The sequence below is a fragment of the Hippocampus bargibanti genome, linkage group LG14 (assembly GCF_051943395.1).
Source record: "Hippocampus bargibanti isolate YZ-2025 linkage group LG14, ASM5194339v1, whole genome shotgun sequence".
NCBI lineage: Eukaryota > Metazoa > Chordata > Actinopteri > Syngnathiformes > Syngnathidae > Hippocampus > Hippocampus bargibanti.
The window spans coordinates 4290718-4308076 of NC_142747.1; the positions used below are offsets into that span (position 1 = coordinate 4290718).

The 17359-nt window shown below is 44.4% G+C and overlaps 1 pseudogene across 1 annotated transcript; it reads left to right on the forward strand.

Moving 5' to 3' along the window:
- The first annotated feature begins 120 nt into the window (after positions 1-120).
- Positions 121-6282, forward strand: LOC148888043 (uncharacterized; annotated as a pseudogene). Its single transcript, XR_016117213.1, has 8 exons — positions 121-244; positions 599-1080; positions 1649-1866; positions 2018-2028; positions 2084-2407; positions 2889-3564; positions 4099-4243; positions 5802-6282. The product of XR_016117213.1 is annotated as an uncharacterized LOC148888043 (transcript).
- Positions 6283-17359: the final 11077 nt, after the last annotated feature.

Genomic DNA, 17359 nt, shown 5'->3' on the forward strand with positions numbered 1-17359 from the left:
ATGGTTTCTGTAGGAGGACAAACATGACACAAACATTCTTAACGTTTTCCAATGCTGTAAAAATGTGTAGAATAAATATTACATTTCATGTACTTCCGGGTCAGCTTGCCTCAGGTAGTCGCTCGCGTGCGCTGCTTATTGAGAGAAGGCAACAACTCGGCGCATCATGGAGGAAGACTTGGAACACTTCTTGCAGTCAAGAAATGTCCCTCACATGGACATTACACGTATGAAAAGCGACAAGGTGGGCATACAGCTACACAGTCTGATATAATAAGCAAAACAAGAGAAACATGGACATTTTTTTCGAAATAGTATTGGTAGTAGAAGGTCAATAAAGTGAAAGTGAAGCCAACATTTCTATCTACTCTACCTGTAATGTTAATTGTATTTTAATAATGAGGTTATTAACACAATTTAAAATCGATATTACAGTTACTAAATGTACTAGCGCTACCTAATGTACTATTCTCGTGTAATATTGAATACAAATGATGACTGTAGTTTCCCATCACTCATGTGAATATGTTAAATTTATTAAAAGTTATAGATAATTAAATAAAAATGTCAAGTATTTATTCTCAATTTATCTTTGCAGGTTGATATGGCAGTAATTGATATGATGACCGAAGAGCAAATGGGTAAATATATCACTTCTTATGGTGATCGAATAGCTGTCCTTTGCTTTTGTCATCAGAAAATGTCCAGTGGTGATAATGAACTGCTCCTCCAAAAATTAAGAGGCAAAATAAGATCAAGGAAAAAAGGTGTACTGGGTGAGACTTTGGGAGTACTCCAAAACCATGTTGATGGGATGGCAAGACATAACAATGTTTCTGCATAAAAGACTCAAAGGAAGATAGAAATTGGGTGGCTCCATTTTTATGGCAACGATTACCATCAAGTGAGGACAAGCAAAGGTGGGGGAACAAGGCATACCATCATGGAAAAAACAGCAACTGTCGCTCAGATTTTGAAGCTGGGAAAAGGGCTATTTTTCCCAGGTGGAAGCTCAACCAGGACCTGTTGAAGACTTTACTTTTGAGGTCTGTGATTTCAAAAGAAACCACATTGCTTTAGGTCTGTGTAAGCTCTCAGTCGTACAGGAGTAGTCCATCGATGAGAAGGTTTCTTCAACCGTCATCTGTACTTTTTGGAAGGTGTCGGACGTTTCGCCTCCTATCCAAGAGGCTTCATCAGCGAACTAAAGTCTAACTGGTCGTATCGGCCCTATTTATATATCCCTAATGTCCAGACATGGCGGCGCCGGACACAGCTACGATAGGTCCCTACTCTCAGATTGGGGGGAGCAGAGGACCACTCCCTGTGGCCCCACTGATTGTTCCTACATTCCTGACTAACGACTGGCCTATTTGCCCCACTCTCACCGCTATCACCTCATCAGCATTACGAATGTTGCCTAACCTGTTTTGCCTAAGCAGGCTATTGTATGAACGATCCAAATTGAACCTCACCCCACCAGAACGGCCAATAGGCCAGTCGTTAGTCAGGAATGTAGGAACAATCAGTGGGGCCACAGGGAGTGGACTTTAGTTCGCTGACGAAGCCTCCTGGATAGGAGGCGAAACGTCCGACACCTTCGAAAAGTACAGATGACGGCTGAAGAAACCTTCTCACATTGCTTTAGATGAAACAATTGGCAGACTCTATGAAAAAAACAAATTGAAACTGTTAAGATTTTACATTGGCACAAAAGAAAATACTTCAACATCTCATTTGGATGAATGCAGTGAAGCTCATTCATCTGTCACCAACATGGTGGGAGAAAGTGTGCAACTGATTGAAGGTGGATCTCATCATGAGGCAAATGATGGACACTCGTCTGAAAGTGACACGGGAGAACAGGTTTGTACCACTTGGTGATATTTTTATATTGGATTAAAGTAAAACAGCAGTGAAGTAGTTTTGCCCTTTAAAAAACTGAAAACCTGTGTCCTAGCTATGAATATGCATTTGAGGGATAATTCACAACAATCTAATAGTGTTTCTGAAGTAGAATCCTAAAATGTATTGTTTGTACAACACCAAATCAATACATAATGTTTACCATTACATGACAAAGACGAATGACTGCAGAAGGGGCAGGAGAAGCCCAACCGTCTCATTCAACTCCAACAGCAAATAATGACATTGACATTGGCAAAGGGCAGGACACCAACACAAATGAACAGGATGGCATTTGGATTGACCTCCCAAATTCCACAGATTTCTCTGATGGTTGCTTAGAAATCATTGACCTGGACAGACCAGTTCCTGATGCCCAGCCTCAAACGGAGCTGGGGTGCATCTCTCATGCGGTCTGTGAAGAAGAAGATACCGTTGTATGGTGTCCAGATGACAGCCTTAGAAGAGATCAGGATGAGTCTGCAGTAATCATTTGGGTAAGGTAAAAATAATAACTCTGGTGTTGAGATACATATTTGAAAGAGTGAAATATTCAGCTAATTAATATCAGTATATAGTTGTACTTGTCTGTTTCTGAAATATTGTTGGTTGTTTCCGTTTTGACATTTCTCTCCTCTTGTACAATCCCTACAAGAGGAGGGAGCTCAGATTTTAGAGGGAAGGTCTCATTGTGAAGTAACTGATTTCTCTCAACTACTTCATGATTTTACACAAGTGTTAAGTTATATAGGAAGAGTCTTTTGTCATGACTTTATGTTACTTCCAGGTTGAGTGAACGCTGGCGCGTGTGGCTGCCGCTGCTCCCCCGCAGAAAAAATATGTTGTGACTGTAAAGTGTCCTTGAGAGTTTTGAAAGACGCTTGGAAATGAAATGTATTATTATTATTATTATTATTATTATTATTATTATTATTATTATTATTATTATTATTATTATGCACGTTTAGTGTACATTCTCTGAGTCTTGAATGCGGGAATGTTAAAAAGATGCGGTATCATTCTGCTCTTCGCACAAATATGGTGGAGTTCATTTCATATTTCAGCTCTGCCACCTTTTTAATATTTTTTGAATATTCACAGGAAAACGGAGCATGTTGTTTACCGGAAGACTTTCTCTCAATTTCACGTCAGCAATCCCCTTCAACCTCACCAAGCAATTAAGGAGCTCAGAGGACAACGTGGCATACCTCCATTCGTTGGGTAAAAGTTGTTGATGATCTTTTGTCTGTGTTTATGGACAGCATTATAATGGAATTTAATTTAAAGCTAAAGTTTGTCAATGAAAATGCTATTGATGACGCTGGTGTCTTAATGGAGGGTTATACTGCATTTTGGGAGCAGTTTCTTGAACAATGTGAAGGGGAAATGGAGCGGGTTCCAAGGCTGAGGCCAGATTTTAGTGAGGCTGAATGGCAAGCGGTTGGGCGAATCTGGATGAAAGGATTGTCAGACCATGGAGTCATGCCAGTGAGGCTGTCAAAGGCTTTCATATTAGCCTGCATCCATGGCATAGACGCAGTTGACACCGATATCCTAATTTCGTCATCCCTTAACTACCTTCCCCCTATTGAGAGGTCGGCAGTTGAGAAGGGCCTCCAGGGCACAATGGAGGAAAGCGATGAAGAGGACTAATGTTAAGCAGATTCCTTACTTACAGACAGTGTATTGTAGGTGTTCAAATACCTGACATGTTTCGGCGACTACTTCCGCCTTCGTCAGAGTGTCACGGATGTTGCTGTGACGCGCCATTTTCAGCTGGTGTTGCTATGAGGGCGTGACCTACCTGTCAGAACTGACAGGCAAGCCACGCCCCCCGCTCGTCCCTCCAGGATGCTGCTCCAGGTAGTAGAGAGCATGTAAGCTCCCTCATCCCTGTTGATGGTCCTTGGTCCTCGCTTTCGGATTTCAATGGCCTCCCTGATCCAGCGCTGATGTTTGTTGTCTTCGGTGCGGATGACTCTGGCCTTCTCCCAGTCCATGATGTGGTTTTCTCTTTTGTGCTAGCTGAAAATGGCGCGTCACAGCAACATCCGTGACACTCTGACGAAGGCGGAAGTAGTCGCCGAAACATGTCAGGTATTTGAACACCTACAATACACTGTCTGTAAGTAAGGAATCTGCTTAACATTAGTTATCAAGTAAACAGGATGAATTTAGTACAACGATGAACAGGACTTACTTGATGTTTTTACAAGGATGGGTTCCCATCACCTCCCGCCAAAGAACATCTTACAGCCTTCCATTGAAACAATGGCTCATAAAGCCCTTCTCCAAGAGCCAAAATACGTACTAGATTGTTTTGCAGCAATATTGGGAGGTTTGCTATACACATTTAAAGAGTTTGATGGTTCTCTTTATTTGTAAGTAGGTTCGTTGTCAGATCTCCCAGGCAGGTGAGGCGCAGAGCTTGATCGCGGCGTGGAGTCGAGCAAGTCGTGCCGTTATGTCCGTCCGACGCCCGGCGTTAGCCGGGCGCCTGAGCGGGTCTTTGCAAGTCTCTTTGAGTCTGTGAGTCCGAGATGAGTCTGAGATGAGTCTGAGATGATTCTGAGATGATTCTGCCTCGTGGTTCGCCCAATCTCTCTGTCCCGCGACAGCTCCTTTTATACCATTTTCAAGCGTGTGCTATGCGTCAGGGTGAGACGCACATCAAGGAGATCAAGGAATTGAAAGACATGAAAGGGTTGAAAGGCGCACTTCAAAATCATACACACGTGTGACGCCACAGGGCTCCCCTCCTGGATCCGAAGTCGGTGAAAGCGATGAAGGAAAAAGAAATAAAAACAAAAGTCATTCTGCGACATGGTGAGGCCAGGCAAGATGACGGGCACCGGGCGTGGCAGGCGTCGGTGGGGAGGTTGCCGAGGAGGTTTCGTGGTGCCTGAAGTTGTTGTACGGGAGCACGGCAAAGAGTGCTCTACGACTGCCAATTTGAGTCGATCGATGGAAACTTTCCTTGCGGCCGTCGCGTCGATGCCGGAAGGTCTTCTCACCGTGAGTTGTTTGGCTGGGATCGGTCAAGTCGGAGAATCGATGAGGGATTGTGAGGACGAAGGTGCGTGGGGTTGGCCATGCTGCCGGGCACGGACAGGCCGGTCATCGGCGACGGTGACGATGATCGCGCTGCCATGGCGCTCTGCAGGACGCTGAGGAAGAACGCTGACGTCGGCGGCCGAGTCGGCCATGAAGCGTCTTCCCGAAGTCCGATCGTGGACATAAGCGATGTCCAACGATGTCTGATCGTGGACATATACGAGGTCCGATCGTGGACATAAGCGATGTCCGATCGTGGACATACGATGCAGCTAGTTGCAGAGTCGCCAGGCGAATTGGACGATGTTGGCCATCAGGGTGCGGCAGGTTTCACGGTGGGGTCGGGGCGCCCATGGGTGGTGGCGGCCCATCGGGAGCTCGGCTCGAGGGGTCTTGCTGTGAAGATGCCGGGTTCACAGGCGGCTGGGAAATCTGGTTATTTCCATTTGGTGAGTTGATTGGGCTGAGGAGGAGGGAAAAAATCCTCCTGGCTGGCTCGCCAATAAAGAGTTTGATGGTTATCTTTATTTGTAAGTAGGTTCGTTGTCAGATCTCCCAGGCAGGTGACGCGCAGAGCTTGATCGCGGCGTGGAGTCGAGCAAGTCGTGCCGTTATGTCCGTCCGCTAACGCCGGGCGCCTGAGCGGATCTTTGCAAGTCTCTTTGAGTCTGTGAGTCCGAGATGAGTCTGAGATGAGTCTGAGATGATTCTGCCCCGTGGTTCGCCCAATCTCTCTGTCCCGCGACAGCTCCTTTTATACCATTTTCAAGCGTGTGCTATGCGTCAGGGTGAGACGCACATCAAGGAGATCAAGGAATTGAAAGACATGAAAGGGTTGAAAGGCGCACTTCAAAATCATACACACGTGTGACGCCACACATTACCGGATAAAGAAAGTGTGTTGTCCCTATATGATTCAAAGAAGGCAACAGGCAAAAGAGTGTTGCAATTGATTGAAACAACAAAGATGGGATTTTCTCAGGCGGAGCAAGCAACCTATAACTATCTTATAACTAGCGTTATGTGAAAAATGCTGATCAAACAAAAGCTGAAAAAATCCTGCGTTTCTTGACTGGTTCCTCTGTGATCTGTGTTGACAAAATTCTAGTGAGCTTCAATAGTGAAAGTGGACTCAAAAGAAGGCCTGTTGCTCATACCTGTGGAGTTACACTCGAAGTACCATGCACATATAGCTCTTACCCTGAATTCCGCACAGAGTTTGACAATATCTTGTACAGTAATTACTTAGAAATGGACATCCTTTAAACCTAAAAACTCTCCTGAGCAGGGCTCAGGTTATATTACTCCCTTATTAAAAAATAAAATAAAAATACAGGTGTGTGTAAAAAATATATATATATATATATATATATATATATATATATATATATATATATATATATATATATATAGTAAAGTCTCGTTATATCGATATTCTCGGGAGTCGGAAAAAGATATCGTTATAACCGATCCTGGGGGGGATGCGTAAATGGAGAATCTTTGTTATGGCATGTAATTTCATCATTGGGTTCATGGATTGCGTATCTTACATGTTTTTTTGTACAGTAGTGAAGTGAAAAATAAAGTTGTGCATAAAATAAAAACGTCTTGACACTTTTTCATGACTATTTCCTTTCAAAAATGCAACCAACCAATGCTAAATCGTCAAGTTCTATTCACACGAAGCCACGAAAGCCAGCATGTACAATCATATGAAAAACAGTGATTGTTGCAAGCAATAAAGATAACTGGATGCAACACAATTAAATACTGTACATGGATGAAAAACCAAAACGTTTACATAACTTACGTGACAGTTCGAGAGTGCCTGAATAGAATGCCGGCGCGCAGCTGTGACGTAACAACAGCTTTTTGTCTGAGAACCGTGTTGCATCCTGAAGCCGCCAGTAGAGGGCCCCCAGGCTCCATAGGATACAGTATACAGTAAATCTTTAATCGATTGCAAACATGTATGCTTTACTATTTCTCTTCTGTATTTGAATCATATCCATGAATGGATGTGTAACAAGAAAGCATATTCTCCGAATCTGAAGCCATTATTTGAATTCTCCAGCAATGCAAGACGTCTGACGTCTTGGCGTGACATGAAGTCATGTTTTATTATACTGCGTGTTTTGGGTATTGTAGATGCTATAAAACCTTTTTCTGTCAGTTAAGAAACACAAAAAGTGATGTTGGTTAACCTTTAATGCACAGTATGGAATGTAGAGTCATTTTCAAAATCATCACGCTTCAGCAGACAAAACAACAAACATTGTTGCAAAAAACGCTTGCATTCATATAACAGTACATGTACATAACACTGCAATTAGTATGTATGTATGCTATTTAAAAAAGTCATCAATCTTCTGCTTCCCATTTTTATATTTTAATATAAACAACACTTTTGTCGATGTTGCAAAAGGCGTGCATTCAGTCGGTTCTTCTGTTGCGTCACACGTGTGCATGATTTTGAAGTGCGCTTTTCAACCCTTTCGTGTCTTTCAATTCCTTGATCTCCTTGATGTGCGTCTCACCCTGACGCATAGCACACGCTTGAAAATTGTATAAAAGGAGCTTTCGCGGGACAGAGAGATTGGGCGAACCACGGGGCAGACTCATCTCGGACTCACGCCCGGCTCACGCCGGGCGTCGGACGGACATCACGGCACGACTTGCTCGACTCCACGCCACGATCAAGCTCTGCCCGTCACCTGCCTGGGAGATCTGACAACGAACCTACTTACAAATAAAGAGAACCATCAAACTCTTTATTGGCGAGCCAGCCAGGAGCATTTTTCCCCTCCTCCTCAGCCCAATCAACTCTCCAAATGGAAAGAACCAGATTTCCCAGCCGCCCGTGAATCCGGCATCTTCACAGCAAGACCCCTCAAGCCGAGCTCCCGATGGGCCGCCACCACCCGTGGGCGCCCCGACCCCACCGTGAAACCTGCCGCACCCTGATGGCCGACATCGTCCAATTCGCCTGGCGACTCTGCAACTACCCGCATCGTATATGTCCACGATCGCACATCGTCGGACATCGCTTATGTCCACGATCGGACTTCGGGAAGACGCTTCATGGCCGACACGAGCCCTGTTGCGTCACACGAGTGTATGATTTTGAAGTGCGCCTTTCAACACTTTCATGTCTTTCAATTCCTTGATCTCCTTGATGTGCGTATCACCCTGACGCATAGCACACGCTTGCAAATTGTATAAAAGGAGCGGTCGCGGGACAGAGAGATTGGGCGAACCACGGGGCAGAATCATCTCGGACTCACAGACCCAAAGAGACTTGCACAGACCCGCTCAGGCGCCCGGCTCGCGCCGGGCGTCAGACGGACATCGCGGCTCGACTTGCTCGACTCCACGCCACGATCAAGCTCTGCGCCCTTCATCGCTTTCACCGACTTCGGATCCAGGAGGGGAGCCCTGTTGCGTCACACGTGTGTATGATTTTGAAGTGCGCTTTTCAACCCTTTCATGTCTTTCAATTCCTTGATCTCCTTGATGTGCGTCTCACCCTGACGCATAGCACACACTTGAAAATTGTATAAAAGGAGCTTTCGCGGGACAGAGAGATTGGGCGAACCACGGGGCAGACTCATCTCGGACTCACGCCCGGCTAACGCCGGGCGTCGGACGGACATCACGGCACGACTTGCTCGACTCCACGCCACGATCAAGCTCTGCCCGTCACCTGCCTGGGAGATCTGACAACGAACCTACTTACAAATAAAGAGAACCATCAAACTCTTTACTTCTTCATCGTCATCATCACGGGAATCGCTTTGACCTCTGCTGCGATATCCGCATCTGATGAGCTTGGGAATGTCGCAATGTCTTTGTCGACTGCAACATACGATGCAATGTCGGCACCTTGGTTTTTTTGATTTCCCGATAACAATATGTAAATTGTAATTTATCGGTACCCGTCATGTTAGCGCACGGCATGATTGTAAGTCTTTCTTTTGAACGTTTACCCCCGCGGTAATCCTCATCCTTGTAGACGTAGGATTTCTCTGGCTGCAGCTTGTAAAACAAACCAGTTTCGTCAGCGTTGTATATGTTGTCCGTATATGTTGAAGACACACAAGCTGCCGTCTGATACACACGAGCTGCTGTCTGAAAATGGCGTCTGCTAGCAAGAGCTGGTCACGTGACCAAGACATGTGACCAAGTCGACCAATGGCGCGACCGATGGCGTGTCACGTGACAAAGTCACATGGCCAAGTCAACCAATAGCGCGACCGATGGCGGCTCACGTGACCAAGTCGACCAATGGCGCGACAGATATATCGATATAAACAACAAAAATGGCCGACGGGGGATGAAAAGGAGCACCGAAATAACCGGATTATCGTAATAACCGGGTATCGTACTAAACGGTACTAATTATACATAAAAAGACTAGAAATGCTTCTTAACTCTCTTATGTCTACACACACATGCACACACATAAGTTTAGGAGCATTTCATTATTTGTAGTTTGAGATGTAAAACATCTGTCATGGTCAACCTTGCGTAGGGCAGTCTACAGTTGTATTTCCCATTTGTGTCTACAATTGATTTCATGGTTATTATCCATTCATTCCATTTTCAATATCACTTATTCTCCTAATGTTTTCGGGTATGGTGCCATTTTCAGTTTGACCCAAAGGTTTGAAGTTGATATGTCATGTAATGTTGCAAATATTTGCACTGTTCAAACAAAAGCAGTTATTTTTGTACTTGATATTGTATTCCATTTATATGTTTGCGTTTGCTCTTCATACGAATGTCAATGTTAATAAAATTTGTTCCAAATAATTCATGTTTTTTTTAAACACAAGACACCACCTGCTGACGAAATTGAAGAGTGACAATTATGTTATCATTTACAGGCAGGTGATTGTGTACTGGGATGCAGGAATACTATTCAGGATCCACATTGGTTAAGTATTTGTGGTTAAAATCAGCAACCAAGACAGTATATTTATTGACACCAAGAATGATTTGACAAATGAACATTTCATATTGATCAAATATGCTTTCCTTATACAGTAAGAAAAACTGCAGACAAAAATGATTTAAATTGTGATTGCTATGTATTATTAGTCCTCAAATGTATCCCAATTATCCATTTAAAGTGAAGTGATAAGAGAAATGATGAACAAAGGGTTGAAAAATGGCAATGGTCGCCAGATTCAGCCTTCAATAAATGTTACTTCGAACCAGTTGAGGAGCCATATAATGGTTTCACCCAAACGCACACCCAAAAATATATGGTTATTGCTGTGAGTAATTCATGTTTAAATTTTAATGTAATATAATTCCAGTATGACTGGTATATGGAAACAAAAATGCTTTCACCAAAGGTTAATGTCTCTGACCCCTGAAAACATCATGCTTCTAATTTAGAGTTGCAGTAAAGGCCTCTCTGAGGTGCAAGTACAAGTTCACAGCCTGATACGGCACTTTTGGTTGCATCAGACCAGACTGGGCCATTAAGGAAGCACACAATGCAAATACATCCGGATCACAAGGCATAGTTAAACGGAAGACACACTGGCTTTTGCATGTTGAACTTGTTCATTGTCAGCTGTGGAGAGGAAGTCCCTTGTGCCATAAAGTTCAGGTAAAGAATACATCACGTTGGGCTGACCACTGGGGACATTTATGTTCTTTGAGGGCCTGATGAGATGGCTGTTCCAAACACGGGCAGTATCATCCAACTCATCCTGTTGGGAGTAATATCAGAATCATATTTTTTGCCAAGTATGTAGAACACACAAGGAATTTGTCTCCTGTAGAACACGCTGCACTAGTCTCATCAAAAAATGGAGAAAAATGGAGGCACTATACAGTTCTATTTGGGTTACTTTTTAGAGAGTTAATGGCTTGAGGGAAGAAGCTGTTTAAATGTCTGCTGGATTTGGTACGCATACATATACAGACAGATTTAGGAAGAGTTGCACAGTCATAGCAGCTCTTATTAGCAAGAAATTATAGAATGAGACTCCTTTTCTCTCCCTGCTCCCTCCTTTCTGCCTTACACTCGTCACTCTCATGTTCACCACTCTGCACATCCCCACTTTTCCTTCATTAGAATTAGAATAATCTTTATTGCCAAGTATGTAGAACACACAAGGAATTTGTTTCCGGTCGAACACGCTGCACTTCATCTTTGTTTACCTTGATCATTTCACCTTCATCCTATGTCCCCACACACACAGACCACCATCATCACCGTTTGGTTCGGGGCCGCCACAAAAATGGACAAAATCCGACTTCAACGGACAGTTAGGACGGCGGAAAAAATCATTGGCACCGCCCTACCCACTCTCGAGGACTTGCACACTGCAAGAATCCAAACTAGGGCGCGGAAAATCCTACTGGACCCTCCGCACCCTGCCCACCACCTTTTCCAGCTACTCCCCTCAGGCAGGCGCTACCGATCCATGCGCACCAAATCCAGCAGACATTTAAACAGCTTCTTCCCCCAAGCCATTAACTCTTTGAACTCTTTCAACAGTAGCCAAAATGGAACTGTATAGTGCCACTTAGCAGTTTTTTTGACAACGATACTAGTGCAGCGTGTTCTACCGGAAACAAATTCCTTGTGTGTCCTACATACTTGGCAATAAAGATGATTCTGATTCTGATTCTGATTCTTTCCACGATCCGATTATTTACCTTCTTTTGTGTCCCATCAACACCCTCTCAAATACAAAAATACAGATTTCATAAATGGAGCTACAGAATATATGAATTCACCTGAATAAGTCCCATGCAACAAAATTGCAGGATGCTTTTGTCCAGAAATCCACCATCAAAGAAGCCATTGTCTCTGAGGTCTTTGAAGAGTGATAACCAGAATTCCATGCATTGGCTGCTAAGAAACCCCCACCAATATTCAATTCTTTGATTGGCGGTGCTGGCTCCATCCAAGTAACTGTCAAGGGTGCTGCCTGGCGGTATGGGCACCACGAAACACTGGAAGCCTTTAAGGAAACACTGGAAGCCTTTAACATGACCATTTTCAGTCCCCAAATCAGCTCGAACGATTCGAGGACAACCTCCCAAACGGTGCACAACTTCAATGTAGTAGCCTCCAATTAACTTCGGGTCACTACTTGTTGTGTAGGTAGTGGTCATTCAACAAATGTCAGAAAGAAAGAATAGGTAATGTAACCAATAATTCTCAAGATACAAAAAGGAGAGGAGTAGCAGTACCTTACATTGCAGGAGTTTCTGAAAAATTACAAAGAGTCCTTTGGCAACACAAAATTCCTCCTTATTTCAAACCGATAAACACGTTAAGGCAAAAATTAGTGCATCCAAAAGATAGGCTACCAAATGAAAAACAAAGTAATGTAGTTTATTCCATACATTGTAAGAATGAAAATTGTAAAGAGCAGTACATTGGGGAAACTCAACAAATTCTCAAAAAAAGACTTTATCAACATCGCAGGGATAATACAAGTGGGCCTCAATCGGCAGTACATTTGCACCTAAAAGCTAGCAACCACTCATTTGACGACAATGAGGTTAAAATCTTAGCGAAAGAACATAGATGGTTTGAAAGGGGGGTAAAAGAAGCGAGTCTTATAAAACAACAAAATCCTTCATTAAACCGGTCTGGTGGGGTGAGGTTCAATTTGGATCGTTCATACAATAGCCTGCTGAGACAAAACAGGTTAGGCAACATTCGTAATGCTGATGATGTGATACCGGTGGGAGTGCTCGAAATGGGCCAGTCGTTAGTCAGGAATGTAGGAACAATCAGTGGGGCCACAGGGAGTGGTCCTCTGCTCCCCCCAACCTGAGAGTAGGGACCTATCATAGCTGTGTCCGGCGCCGCCATGTCTGGACATTAGGGATATATAAATAGAGCCGATACGACCAGTCAGACTTTAGTTCGCTGACGAAGCCTCTTGGATATGAGGCGAAACGTCCGACATCTTCAAATTTGTACAGATGACGGCTGAAGAAACCTTCCTGTACGACTGAGAGCTTACACAGACGTAGGCATTGAGCCACATCATTTTCCTTGAAAAACCATCAATAGCTCCATTGATGCAAATTCCAAACGGTTTCAGTTTGTCATATGAATCCATATGCCAAATAAAATCCGTCCCTTTCAAGAAGTAGTTTCGTCGTCTCAGACGTCTTGCTTGACTTAAAGACACTCATCACGGATCCAACTCTTTCAGAACCAGACGAACATCCTCTTTCCTGACAAGAAGCCCATGTTCTCTGCACTTACTGTACATCCACCTGTAACCGTGTAGTTGTCCGGAATGCTGCACCTGGTTGTGAATAAAGTCAACCAAGACGCCCAAGTAATCGAACGTTTTTCAACGAAATAGTCCACTTTTGTTCACCACTCGCTTCAAATGTCTTTTGTGACAGGTTGTAAAGTATCTTATTTCATATTTTGGTTACATTCGCGTAGTTCTATTGGTTTACAAATGATATATATCGAAAATGTTTATTTAAACAAGGAACGTCTGCTTCGGTTAGTGTTTCGTGTCGGACCGATTTAGATCGTTGGACAGGAAATTGTTGTGCGCATACGTTTGCATTACATCTGGGCATTCGAAGTAAACCACTGTTGAGTCGAGACGTATCGCACTGTTTGTCTTGTGTTTTTTTTCTGGATCCCACAACACCGTATCTCCCTTACCATAGTGGAGAGCGCAACATTTTGGAGGAACCGCTGGGATATTTGCGTTCGAGTGTTGTCTACTCGCCGTGGGTAGAAGCTCGCGCCGAATATCCCCAATCAACCCAGTCGGGGTGGCGTCGCAGTTTGCTGTTTTTTTTCTCTACATGTGCTCTCGTTGCATCTCTGTGCATACATCCACCACTAGAGGGCACTGGAAGACCATGAAGTGAATCCGGCCAGTTGAACTGCGTGTACCCTCTCGAAAATGGAGTTAGAGGAATTACAGTTGGACATCAAAGGCAAGTTATTTGGACTGAATTTTCAACAGTTGTCAGAGTTATGTGCTGAAATCCAAATATCTGGACTGAAAAGAGAGCAGCTTACAGGAAAGACTCGAGGCCAACTAATTAATATTGTGTCAAACTACATTGAAAGAGCTGAATTAGAGCTAGAAGATGGAGGAATGTCAGATTTGCTACATGTAAAGGACTTGATTGAAAGTATAAAAAATTGAACTAGGAATAGCCAAACCAAGTGAAAAAGGTGAAATGCAGTGCGAAAGAGAAGCATAGTGCCCCCAGACACTGCCCCCTGGTGCAAAGACTTCAAGATATCTGAACAAATAGGTGAGTTCGGACAAAAAGATAAACTCACATTTCCTAATTTGATCAGACAGATAGAAAATGGGCTCAGTAAAGGCTACCAGGGCGATGAGATCATTGCTGCAGTGGTTCGTGCAATAACACCAGGTCTGCAGTTGAGAAGCTACGTCGAAGGGAAAGAAAACCTCACCCTACCTTCTTTACGAAGGATTCACCGATCTCACTATCGGAAGTGCAGACTAATAAAGAGACCCCGCAGAACTTTCTACTCCGTGCAATGGATCTCCGTCAAAGGATTCTTTTTGCATCTCAAGAGGCCGAATCAGGTTTGAAGTATGACCCTACATTGGTCCAGAGTTTATTCCTCCACACAGTTCTGACAGGGTTACAGAGTGACATGCAACCTTTCCTCCTGCTAACCACCACATCAGATGAGGTACTGCTAGAAAAATTAAACATAGCATGTGCAAATGAAAAGGAACGACAAGAAAAAAAGAAAAATGCTGCTGCACGGGTGACAACGGTGAACACTGTCCAGTTCGATGACACACCGGCCCCGATTGGGAAGAAGACAGTCTTAAAGCAGAATAATGTTACTGTGCCGAATGAACTCCTTTCAGAGATCAAAGAGATGAGGTCAGAGATGATGCTTTTAAAGGAGCTGCGGGCAGAAGTGTCCCAGATCAAAGAGACTATTCAGAAACCAACAGCCACTTCTCAGCCCACCAGCGGAGGACCTGAACGCCTACCTGACCACTACCCTGAACAGATCGTCTCCACTCCACCTTCACCATATCAGTACCACCCAGCACCAGGTCCCAGGCCGATGAGGGGGGCAGCACAGTTCCAGCAGTGGTTCGCCCCTCAACAGTACTACATGCCCCGTCACCCTCAGCCCAGGTGTTATTCTTGTATTCAGACAGGTAAAGAATATTGTCAGCACTGTTTTAAATGTGGAAGTAGTGAACATTTCAGAGCAGGCTGCAAAGCACAGAACTCAGCCAGGAACCATGCTTTAAACTAGTAAGGGTTACCCCAGTGGGACATGGTGTGACCACAGAGACAGATAGGTGCCAGTGTTACAGTGGTGCTATGAAAATGGAATGTAAGCCCCACACATGTGGCCCCGTTCAGAAGAGACATAAGCAGTCATTTGTCGAGCGTACAGATAAGAAACAGTGTGGCAAATTACCTTCGGTCAGGGAGTTAGTGGGAAAGAAATGTCTTATTCTGTGCTTTTTGGGTAACAAAAGGGTTGAAGCACTCTGGGACGGGTCCCAGGTGTGTGCTGTAGATGAGTTATGGAAACAAACGAACTTGGTCTCAGTAAAGGCAGGTTCTATCCCTAGGATAGTTGTTAGTGTCCAGAACCCTACTAACCATGACATTAGGTTTCCAGTAAAGACTATTATTGGTACAGTGCAGTCAGTAGGGTCTGTCTACCCATCTAACATATTTAAAAGAGACCTTCCTTCAGCGGTTGTGAATGAGGTCCATGTCCAGGATACCACCATCCCTCTCAGTGAGCAGTGGGACCGGCACCCCATCCCACGGGTACAGGACGTGGTGGACAGCCTTGGGGGGTAACACCATCTTCTCGCTGTTGGCCCAAGGCAAAGCATGCCACCAGGGGTTCATGTCCAAAGGGAGCCAACACCTGACCGCCTTCGTGACCCCTTGGGGCCTTTATGAATGGATTCGAATCCCTTTTGGTCTCATGAATGCACCAGCAGCGTTCCAGCGGTGTATGGAACAATGTCTGGAGGGGTTACGGGACGAAATATGTGTCCCCTATCTTGATGACATTCTTGTTTTCAGCGGGACATTTGACAACCACGTTGAGGACGTCAGGCGAGTGTTGCGACGTCTCAGGGAAAATGGAATAAAACTCAAATCCCGAAAGTGTGACCTCTTCAAGCCGGAAGTGAGGTACCTCGGCAGGATTGTCTCCGGCAGATACAGCAGCAGTGTGTGCCCTGAAAAACAAGCAGCCAGGCACTGTCGGTGAGCTTCGAGCCATTTTGGGACTATTACGCTATTATAGGCAATACATCAAAGTTTTCTCTAGTATTGCTAGTCCCTTGTATGATTTGCTTAAAGCCCCTCTGAATGTTGAGACTCAGCAGCACCAAAGGGAAAAATGGAAAGTGAGACATAACAGTGTGTCTTCCAACACACGTATTGAGTGGAGTGATGAGCATCAGTCAGTGTTAGAGAAGCTAATAGACTGTTTAGTTCAACCACCAGTCTTAGGTTTTCCTGACTTCGCGCATCCTTTCATTTTGCATACAGATGCCTCCAACCGGGGTTTAGGTGCTGTGTTGTACCAAAGAAAAAATGGAAAACTTCGCGTGATAGCCTATGGCTCGGACTTTAACTGCAGCTGAGAAGAATTATAACTTACACTTGGGCAAGTTGGAATTTTTGGCGCTTAAGTGGGCGATCACAGACAAGTTTCGTGATTATTTGTACTATGCACCATTCTTCACTGTGTTTAGTGACAATAATCCCACAACACAGTATCTCCCTTACCATAGCGGAGAGCGCAACATCTTTCACTTATTAGTAAACCGTTTTAATCTCAAGAACGCATTTTTTGTATTTTGTATTTCAAGCCGATTTTAAAGTAAAACTGGATTAAAGGAACGAACGGGTGAAAAGGCTCCATATTTGTTGTTTTCGGTTACACTGACTATGAACCGGAAGTACATGTACACATACTTTTTTTTAAAGATTGCGAGATCTCGTATTCTTTGCAAGATCTCGCAAAGTCATCTCATACTTTTTCAGCATACGAGCTACTTATAAAAACAACCGAGTCAAAATGATCTACCCACAACAAAAATGCAAAACATAATTATTTTCAGGGGCGGCCCGGTAGTCGAGGCGTTAGCACACCGGCTTCACAGTGCAGAGGTCGCCGGTTCGCGTCCCGGTCCGGCCTCCCTGTGTGGAGTTTGCATGTTTTCCCCGGACCCGCGTGGGTTTTCTCCGGGTCCTCCGGTTTCCTCCCACACTCCAAAAACATGCATGGCAGGCAGATTGACCACTCCAAATTGTCCCTAGGTGTGAGTGTGAGAGTGACTGTTGTATGTCATTGTGTGCCCTGCGATTGGCTGGCAACCAATTCAGAGTGTCCCCCGCC